At 31.0% G+C, this 11,768-nt stretch overlaps 1 long non-coding RNA gene across 1 annotated transcript; it reads right to left on the bottom strand.

The window, feature by feature from the left end:
- Positions 1-10,722: 10,722 nt before the first annotated feature.
- LOC132933609 (uncharacterized) lies at positions 10,723-11,515 on the bottom strand. Its single transcript, XR_009662910.1, has 3 exons — positions 11,320-11,515; positions 10,953-11,217; positions 10,723-10,873 (listed from the first exon to the last, which is right to left on the bottom strand). It is a non-coding gene; the product is annotated as an uncharacterized LOC132933609 (long non-coding RNA).
- Positions 11,516-11,768: the final 253 nt, after the last annotated feature.

Below are 11,768 nucleotides of genomic sequence, written 5' to 3'. Positions count from 1 at the left end.
CCCAATAAAGATATTAAAATTTATATTATATTATTGTTGTCGTGATGTTATAATTTCGACGTGTGATGGCCACGGGGTCGGTGTTTGAGCGAGCCTGGTGGGGCGGGGGGGGGGGGGGGGGAAGGAGAGAAGTATCTGTCGTTCTTTTTGTCGACGGCCATTAATCGACCGGAGCGACATGAAAATCCGTGAAAATGAGGTAGGTACCCTCCCGTACCCCGTACAGTTTAGGTACTAGTATAATATTATATATAATATTACCTACATATATATTATAGTGTGCGTACGGTATATTATTATTATTATTATGATTAGTCCGTTCGCTTCACACACGAATGTTTTAGACATTTATTTTTTTTCGTCTTTAAAATGTTTAAACCATTATTTTTCTATTTTTTTTTTTTTTTGTTACTAACTTCGAACTCGTTAAGATATTATACTGTCTTTCGAACGCGGGTATCCTAAACCGTGGCCGACGGTCAAGATCCTCCGTAACGCCTGTAATAATATTATATTATTATAACTGAAAACAATATTCGGTCCGGTCATGATATCATCGTCGTACCTATATAGGAACAACATTACAAGGCATTACGCATTACATATAATATATATGTATAGCGCATATCACGTTATATATAACACGGATAAAGTCAATGCGTTTTCCTGTGTAACAAAAAAAAGCGAGCAAGTACACGAAACGTGCGTCGTACCGTATAGAAACCGACGTGGTTACAGGTATTGTACGTGCGTACCTTAGGTTAGGTTAGCCATGTACATATATATATATATATAAAACATATCGTTCGTTATAATAAATTATATATTGTAATAACATAAGAATGACGTACGCAGTACTGACGAGCGTGAAATGATAAACGTTAAAAACTCATTACACGCGTACCTATGATATTATTGTGTACGATTCAATAATATTACTACATTAATTGTAATTCATTAAAACCACTAAACCATCTTGTTATGCCCAACGTAAAATGTCACTGATATTCTGCGGTTAGGGCTGAGATAAAGTCACCAAAAAATGGAAAAGAGTTTTATCAGAATAAATGTCACCGTTAAATGTTTCGTAAATCATATAGTATTCAATTAACATAATTATATTTTTACTAGTTTAACAAGTCGTACAGATACTACAGATACACAAAATTGGCATTCGTCAAGGCTGGGCAAGTTAATGATTTTTTTTGACTCAGTTAAGTTAAGTTAATATGCACCAATAACAAAAAGTTAAAAGTTAAAAGTTAATTTAACTATAGGTTAACACGGTTAAGTTAAAAGTTAATACACACTTTTTGTTAACTTATTATTAAGATAAAAAAAGTTAATTTGTTTATACAACGCTATAGCGTACTTAATTTTTTTCCAACCCAAAACTAAATTATGGAATATAGTGTTTATACTTTATACAGTATTTCCATATAAGTTAGATTCGAATCATATAAATATTTAACTTTAAACAGTTTACGATACATATTTTTTGACATGAAAACGGAATAAACTGAAATAGTGAAATATTATAAAATTAAAAACAAAACAAATTAACTTTACTTACTTCTTAAAATGAAAAATTAACTCGTTAAATTCACGTTAATTAAGAAAGAAATTTAGTAAGTTAACAGTTAAGTTAATGAAAAGCCAAAAGTAACTAGTTAAGTTAAAAAGTTTAAATAAAATCAACTTTTTAACTTAACTTTAACTTTTTATCTCGTTAATGCCCAGCCTTGGCATTCGTACGAATAAATAATGGCAATTTTTTTCCTACGTTTTGGGGGGAGGGGACCAATAAAAATAATTTAAGTCCAACAGATATTGCACAATTTATTCAGTTGACCATCAAATCATACGTTATTTATGCGCTTCACTAATGACGTGTGAAGACCAATTCAATACAGTTATTTAATGTAGTAAAAATTTTCAAAAATAATATAACAAGTGATACAATTATTACAGACGGTGAACAATTATAGCCGTTTCCACAAATGTATAATATATATTATGTATACTTGACATTATACGGCCATAATAGCATTCGAGTGCAGTGTAAGTCTTTAGAAAATAATATTTACGGAAATTAAACACATGACTAACCCATTGTGTTGGATGTTAAGCTGCCAATAAGGTGCCTACCGCTAAAAACAATCTAACTCCTGAGCCACTTAACATTTTGACCAGTACAATGTATATTTGCTGCTCGTATATTATAAATAAGTCTACTTATTGTGCTTTATATCTAGTTATATATATATTTAATATATTGTATATGGCAGGTTAGTTTGACTTTTGAGACGGATAAACAGAGGCTTATGCCGAGTATAATAGGTGGGTACCTATTATGGTAATGTAAATACTATAAAGTACACATAACGCTGGAATCAGGTGAGTCTTTCATAGCTGCGATCCCTTTCATTGAAGTCGACGGCTAGACACCAACTTGTGCAAAAGTTTCCGATATAATAAAATGTTGCTCGGCCATTTTAAGGTAAACGCATAATTTTACTATAGTTATATTTGGCCCGAATATAAAATTATAATTTATAGTAAATGCTAAATAATTTATTTGTACAGCCCATAGTACCTATATCATAGTTAAGAACTATTCATCATAATATTATCACGAAATGAATTTGTACGCACAGCTTTTCGAAAAACGAATAGAATAATAATAATAGGTATAAGTATACCATGTTTGGGAACAAATGCGTACTTACGACTTATATTATATTGTGTACAATAATAAACCATTAACCATACGAACAATTATTGGTGTTCAAAATAATATATAGGTAAATACTCGTACTTTGCACTACAAATATTTGCGCATAATTGAATGTCCTTTCGCAGTCGTTAATCACTTCTTCGCTCCGTTTGTTTGTTTTTATTTAACGATTTAATTGAAGTTCAAATTACACGAGCTATTATATTCGTGCTTGTCTATCAGTTGTTTTATCCCTATAATTGGACTTGATACCACAGATATTAACCATATGGATGCGGCATTGATCCAAAATCGTGAAGCTGAGATGAACAATACGAATGATAAAACACCATGGTAGCTATTCTGTGCGAGGGAGGTGCGAGACAAAAACGTCGTTTCTCTCTCCATTGTTTTGGCTTGCACAGTGTAGATAGACAAATAGACAATGCAGCGTCCATATGTTTAATATCTATGCGTGATACACTTGTTTGTTATCAACTCCGTTTTGCATACATACTTACCATCCTACACTTTTAGAAAACATCTGTGTTTTCTCGTCGAGTTTTTCACTCTGCAAACCGTTCAGTATCCAGAAAAACAGATGTTTTTAAAAAATATCATACGCATATTATGCAACATGGAGCTGATAACAAACATTTTCCAAACATTCAGTTTGACAGTATTGTTGATTTAGGTAATACTTAAAATATTTTAACTTGACCGATTATACCACATGTGGCCGGTGCGGTGTTAAGTCGTACACGCGTGGGTCATGAATCTATAGATAAAAATACGTGGATTTATTATATACGATGAAAAAATATCCAGTCAAAAATATTAGATCCACGAAAAAAGAGAAGAAGGAAAGAATAATTTCTGAACGTAAAAACTACAACTACAGTTTTTTTTAAGACAAAATATAACGTGAAAAATGTACTCTGTACCTAAATCATTACATTTTTTAATTAATTATCGTAATAATTATGTGCATGATTATTACCTATATGTATTTTATTGTTTTAGATTTTGATATTATATCATAAATTCCGAATACTACTCACATGGATATGTTAAATTGCATTTATTTTATAGGATATTTTAGAGCCGAATACTTGTATCGGTTCCCATGTGGTGGAAAACTCGAATATTATGTATGTATAATAATATATAGACATTAAGTACGCAGTTTAGGCTATAGGTACATCTACAGTTCATTTTTAGACTTTGAAGAAAAACCTATTCAACATTTTATAAATACGAAAATTGTATTACTAAATAGCATAAATTACCTCGGATTAAAATGCATACAAATATTATATTTTAATTATAAAAAAAGATAGGACTAAAGTTTAAAACTAGAACAGAAAAATATAAAATACAATCGTCTATATTAATTTAAGCGTGCATCACATTTGTATCGGATATCGTTTAATATGGATTGAAGTACAATGTATTCGACAACCGTATTCTCACTATACGATGAGTATCTTTATACCTATCTGACAAGATAAAATAATTTATTAAAAATGCTGTAGTTATATAATAGATAATACAATGTCTACGATTCTTCTATTTCAAAGTTTGAAAGATTTATTTTTAAAATTTGTAATAGTGATGCTACTAAGCGAGTACCTGTACCTAACCTAACCTAACCTGTACGACTATTATATGTATTCATGAGTAAATGAGTAATAACTAATAACAGACAATAGTGACAACTTACCCTAACGTGGCAACATTTTTATTTATATGATTTCATACAACAGTTTTACAATATTATTAGTACTTCGAAAGTATTAAAAATTAAAAATTTTTCGTATAGCGATATCATACTGCAATATTTTATACTGAATAAATACAAAAAAAAAATTATTTCAAGATAAACTATTGAACGTAATAATTAAGTGTGCATACATTGTATAGATAAAATAATTTAAGTAAAATGAAATCACAAAGTTATAGCTTTTATGATAAATTACAAGTTGCAAAACAAACTGAAAAATTAACATAATATCTAAAAAATTAGTTTTAAAGTACATTTGAAGTACTTCAAGTTTTGAAATACATTTATGTCAGCCGATGAAACCTTAATAGTTTAAGCTATTTGATATTTTTGAAATGTCTGTTTTATTGAAAAACAACTGTTTAGAATAGGCCTATATACTAAGCGTAGAGTGATTTTCGAGCGATCATTTATAAAAATATGCGAACGTCATGATCGCTATTTCATTTAAGAGAATGAAAAAAAAGTTGAACGAGGTGGCAATACTATTAATCTTATATTTTATTTTTTATAGTTAGATACATAATATAGTATATACCTAGTCGTGAGTTCAAACAAACAATAAAAAAAATACCGAATATAAATTTGCCTAACCTAGTTCTGCCCCTAGACGATCACCTGCACACTTAACAATAGAATCACGTGAAAAATAAGTGCCGACGCAATCTTTCATGAAGCAAATTAATATATTTTATAATAATTAAATATAGGTTTCGATTGTATAGGTTTACTTATACTTTCGCAACTCTTAAATGAATTTCGAGAGAGCCGAAACGTTTTCCTACGTATCCGCCTTTGTGTAGGTACTGCAAGTATATTGTTTGTATATATTTTTTTTTATATCAATTCGATAATCGAAAAATTTTTTTTTCACTTCCATCGGTTCCAATCTTTTAACGGAAATATTTTAAAGGAATTTAACTTTTACTCAGTGTCGGTGTTTATTATATATTATGGGTTACCATAATATTTTCCTCGGGCGCATAATTTTTAAGTGTCCATTGTGAGATCAGCGCAATTTTTTTCGACTTTTATTATTTTGTCTACATAATCACATAATATATATACCTACAACTTTGAGAGTTCAGTTTATTTTCAAAAAAAAATATTAAAAAAAAGGTATAGGTACTAAAAGTAGTACACATGACACCGTTCACAGCACCTTTTTTACAGAGAGATCTCATCAGTTTGATGTGCATTTACACGTGTTCTACCGAGTAACACATAATCATACGATTTTTAAAAAAAATTGTAATGGATGTTCACGGCACTTTTCTTACAAGAGTTTAAATTCGCTAAACCATTGTTGACAATATTAATTTTTACTACAGCAACGATGACAGTAGCTATACAGTTAAAATTTTTTGTGAAAAACGCTATAAATATGCGTTATACACGGTAGAACATGTGGAAATTCTCACCTGAACTTATGAGATGTTCCTGTAAAAAAGGCGCAGAGTATCGAACAACGAACATACAATGAAATATGTATACTACTTTAATGAAATTCATACTATTTACGGTAAAAAAACTAAACTGTTAAAAAAAAAAATGACATTTGCACACTTATTTGCGCCATTTGTGAAGTAAAGTATAATTTTTATCATTTCGTCATTCGTCTAGTTCGATGAAATTCACAAAACTATTTTCGATCGTAAATAATAATGTAAAGGCGTTTAATCTTTCCTCTGACCTAGTCTGACGTAATACATTATCACTCTGATGCTCAATAGATATTGTATACACAGTAGTATAATATTATGTATTATTGTATTTACCTATGCATGATGATTTACGAATAGTATTTATTTGATAGCCACGAAATTTTTATTTTCATATACCTATTATTATATAATGATGATAATCGATAACAGCGTTTACCGCCTGGCGACACTGTTTAACCCGCGGTTACAACTCGGTATAATATTGGTTATAATACCTTTTAACCGTAAAATAAAACCATACGATACAACAATAATATCATACAGTTTCACGATTTTCGTAGGTATGCATACGATCGATCGAAAAGAGTAATGTAATAATTATTATTACGGTCGTAACGGATAATATAATAATATCGTCAGACGACAACAACAATATTATTATATAATATAATATTATTTCGTTCGATAATAATGTCATTATTGTCACGCAATAACGCGCGTACATAATACCTATAATAATTATCATCGTACGATTATTATTATTCCACATGACAATGTTATGTTGTGCGCATGTGCCGCCGCGTACAATATTATGCTGCGTTAATGCGCACGTCCCCTTTGTGCACAATACTTTTTTCGACGTTTGCATTACACGTGATATTATATCTGCATCGGTGGCTTCCGATGCGGACCGAGACGGAGTTCTTGGAAATTTTTGATTTCCTTTGTTCGCCGAGGGATGGTATTTTTTTTTTTTTTTAGATTTCTCGTTTCTCCTAATCGTGAAAGGCAGTATTGTTTTGTCTTCCTTTCGCATTTAAATACACACACACACACACACATACAAGCTTATATATATTTTATACGCGTATATATATGCACGATGGTCGCACGCAGACGGGAATGAGTGAAGGGGACGACGACAACGAGGGTGGGGCGGTTGTGGTGGAGGAGGCGGAATAAACCGAGAACGAGATGGAAATGATAGATAGATTGTCGGACCTAAAAACTCGGGAATAATGAGCTGTTGGCGGTCTGAGGGTAACTTTTGAAAGAGAACGGATGGAGACGAATGGAGGGAGAAATAACAATCTTTCACAATACTCTTTCCCCTTCGCCCTCGCGCAATGGTCATCATCCACTCGAACGTTATTGCAGTCCGTTATTTTAAGTTAATTATTTTTTTCTTCTTATTGCATCGGCTCTGCAGCTATCGCCACAGTTAATATACGTCCGGATACCTACCCAAAACCATCTACTTAGAAAAAAATAACGGCCACTCGGAAGGGACATAATTAAAAAAAAATCCGTTCGCATAAATTGGGGCAGTAAAGTTGTTGTTTTTTTTTTTTAATATAATCGCGAACGTATCAACCGCCATGATGTTATTTTATCAAGTTTAAATATCATGAACCTGTAGTTACCTATACACGAAGCAAATGGTATTTGAACGAAAATCAATACGAGCAACCACATACCTAGATTTAAACATGATTACCACCGATACCATTATACTATAATCGCGATAGTAAAATTTAATTTAAAGACGAGAATACGAAATCATTTGCTAGGTAATTATTATAGTGACTATACAGAAATATGGAAAGTAAAAATATTTTTTAAGTACCTTTATGGAAATTAGCAACCACGGTGTAAATTTTGGTATAGGTAAGTTATAAATGAGTTAGAAGTTATATAAGTTCTATACTTCTATACCCGTGTTAGAATATCAAGGGAGACGATACTTCGTGGTGCCTATATACATAATATTGGATATAAAAATATAATATTATATTGTTTCCTATAAGAGACGAAACCATTGTGAAAAGTAATTTAAAACGAATTGAAACAACTACATAATACTTTACACAAATACTTCAAAAGTTTTTTTTTAATCAAATGTTATTTCGATTTTTAATCTTTGAATTTGTGAACTCAAGCACACAATATTATATCATTAAACGTTGAGAAAAAAAGAGAGCTTAAAAATTAGCTAACTCATTTATTATTTTTTTTTTTATTATTAAATCCTATTTATTTATGAATAGACTTTTGTTGAAGTGTTGTATATGTATATAAAACAGACTTTTTAATTAAACTTTCTTCGAGCTTTTGATATTTGCCACGAGAATTGATTTTATACTATCGTTCGCCCTGGATTACTCTTTTTTTTTCAATGTAAGAATTACCAACTATGCCCATACATACTTGTACTCATACAGTACCTATTCTAATCATCCCTTTACATAGGATAACTTAACGCACTAACATATGTCGGATAACACGTGTTTGCTTATCTAATGATATTTTTTTAATTGACTTACAGTTGTATTGAACACGTAATTTTCAACAATATGGCAAAAATCTACAAGAAAATACGTTTTGACAATCTCCATCATAATATATGCCGAACGTTCCTTCGACGTTTTTATAGCAAACAAAATAAATGAACTGTTTGATTTTTTAATAATAATACTATACATCGCTCCACCGTATTCTAGACCACGTTGGAACACGTGGTGTATACGGTCGCGGTGAAAATAGAAAATACGAATCGATAAACAAGGGAGAAAAATAATAATACATCGGTGTATTAAATTATTTTAGAACTAACAATGGACATTTTCGCCCAATTCCGCTTTGATCGTTTTATATTCGACGTCGAGCGTATTACCTATATATAGGTACACAGTATAATATAATAATCCCCGCAGCGGGGTAAAAAATGTCATTAAGAAAAAAAATCCAATATCGTATACCTATTACCAGTTAACCAGCTATATACGCGTATAATATAATTTGTGCGCAAAAAAAAAATAATAATAAAGTAAAATAAAAAATAATAATCAAATGTCATATTATAATATATTATATTTTGTGGTTATAATGTCTGAACAGACCAGAAAACCTAATTGGTCCCGAATAATAACCGAAAAAATGGTCTCTAGTGAGATCCTTCGATATTTTTCTAAACATCTGAATAATTATAATAGGGAGTTATAAAGATTTTTTTTCTGTTACTATACGCGAGACTTGGTTGTAACAATATATTATATACCATAATTTTTAAACGAAAAAGTCCAATTTTATTTTTCATTTCATAGAATAACAACTAGAACACGGATTCGTATGCACAGAAAAGTATCACGATATTCCATATTACGCAGCGAAAATCTAGAAAATATTCGACACAAATATATTGTAGAAAAAAACATGTACACAAATTATTATTAATCGTTTATTTAATAATTGTTGATTTATAAAGTATAGAAATAATTGAAAACTAACTTAACAGCTTAATTAAATACTAAATTCAAAACAAATATATTTGTTTAGTGATATTGCTACTCTTGGGTTCTTTGCCAACTAGAAAGTCATGTTCCTGTTAAAAACGATAAAAATATATTAGTAAGCGATAGGCTTGTAGTCGACAAAATGTATAACTTCAGTTATTTCTACTTGACGAAATATTATTTATTACACCTTAGATACTAGATTTTTAAACAGTATATTATAAATTAATCTCACTTCAATATCAAATGTTGTCGAAATACGAAAACATATACAATAATGGTTACATGTTGTGTACTTATTATGATTAATTTGAAAACATTTGTCATTATATAGCCTATAGGTTGAAACAAGATTCGTTATGATAACTGACAAAAATCCAAAAATATACAATCGCATACCAATCCGCGCTTTAATATTAACGATTAATTAATATTCGTACAAAATGTGCGCATAATATTATGACTGTTATACATTTGAGAATTAATGGCCAGAGTTGACGAATCAAAACCACGAACGAAGTGACGGAAAGTATTTAATTTTTAAAACGATCGCGAAAACCGAAATATTATTATTATTCATCAATATTATACTATCCATTACCTACTGCAGTTTTAATGTATTATAAACGTGCAGCGTATATAATATTATACGACTCATAGTTTGGAAATTTATCGTTGTAAGCAACTATTATTGTTTCGTGTGTTAAAATATTCATTTAAGAAGTCCCATCTACATTTCGTACAGCGGGCAGTCTAGGCATAAAAAAATTGTTTTCCTATTGTCTTGATCGCAAACTGGAATACCCGGTGTAGAGCTGTCGTGCGGGGGTGTGGTATCGAGGACCGCAACGATTAAGAATAAGTAACATCAATGGGATGTAAACCGATAGCTTTGAAGTTTGTGCTACACCTACTTGTCGTTGATCCTCGATCGCGTCTGCTGGGCGGAGTGGACAGGTTTTGAAACGTCGGCGTATTGTTTTATTTTTTCTCCCTCGTATCGGAATACGTTTATATAGAATGCTCGAAAAATATCGCGGAGCTGTGCATTGGTGCCGTGAAGTTGTTTTTGCACGAATCAAAAATTATTGATGTTTTACGTGGGCCGCGGCCTAAATAATGTTATCGAATGTCCTAATCGAAAAGTTTTGAAGCTTCGTTTCGACGAATATTGAATAATATTATTATATTGGATTTTTATGAATGTTATATACATGACTTACTATAGTCACCGAGAACGGTCTTATCGGTGTTTAGGCACTGTGCGGTTCATTGTTCATAATATATTACGCCGGGCTCGCATTTTTCCAGGACACATGGTGGCATGGCGATCTTTGATCAATATATTATGTCGTGTTCGCACGGTGAGGGGGAGGGAGTTCACCAGAACCCTGTTGGATTTTTTTTAGATTTATCACTATATTAAAACCAGAAAATGTTTTTACACACTGCAATGTTATATAGATAATAATAATCATACATTATGTTATACTTACCATGAATATGTTTAATAATATAACCACAACACTATTGCAGGACATATTTCCCTTGAACGCCATTGATATGGTATAATATGAATTATTTCACACAAAATATTATGCCTCTAAAATTAGGTACTTAAATAGGCAATTTGTGCAAACTCGAATTCTGTTGGATACTTGTACCTACTCGAAAATCCAACGGTTGTTGGATCCGCTCGAAGAGACAAATATTATTCGACCGTCTTGCAGCCTGCAGTTTCCGGTACAAGCCAAGAGATGTCTGTAAATAATTTGTAGGTTAACACTATATAAACACTTATATAATGGGCATTACATTTTGTCGCGAATCGAGTGATTCGAAAACAATGAGATCTACCTATACCTGTGCACTCTCGTCGAACCGCCACCGGATCCGGTTATTATTATTATTATTATTATTATACGATCGACCGGTTGGAAATCATCATTGTAAAACTTGTGAAAATTGCAACGACTGCAGATAATAATTCAAGGCTGGGCAAGTTGATGATTTTTTTTAACTCAGTTAAGTTAAGTTGATATGCACCAATAACAAAAAGTTAAAAGTTAATTTAACTATTGGTTAACTCAGTTAAGTTAAAAGTTAATAACACTTTTTGTGAACTTTTTATTAAGTTAAAAAAAAGTTAATTTGTTTATACAACGCTAGCGTACTTAATTTTTTCCCAACCCAAAACTAAATTATGGGATATAGTGTTTATACTTTATACAGTATTTCCATATAAGTTAGATTCGAATCATATAAATTTTTAACTTTAAACAGTTTACGATACATATTTTTTGACATGAAAA

Source organism: Metopolophium dirhodum, chromosome 1, assembly GCF_019925205.1.
Source record: "Metopolophium dirhodum isolate CAU chromosome 1, ASM1992520v1, whole genome shotgun sequence".
In the NCBI taxonomy this organism is placed as follows: Eukaryota; Metazoa; Arthropoda; class Insecta; order Hemiptera; family Aphididae; genus Metopolophium; species Metopolophium dirhodum.
The sequence above is the reverse complement of the archived record's forward strand: the minus strand, read 5'-3'. Positions and strand labels throughout refer to the sequence as shown.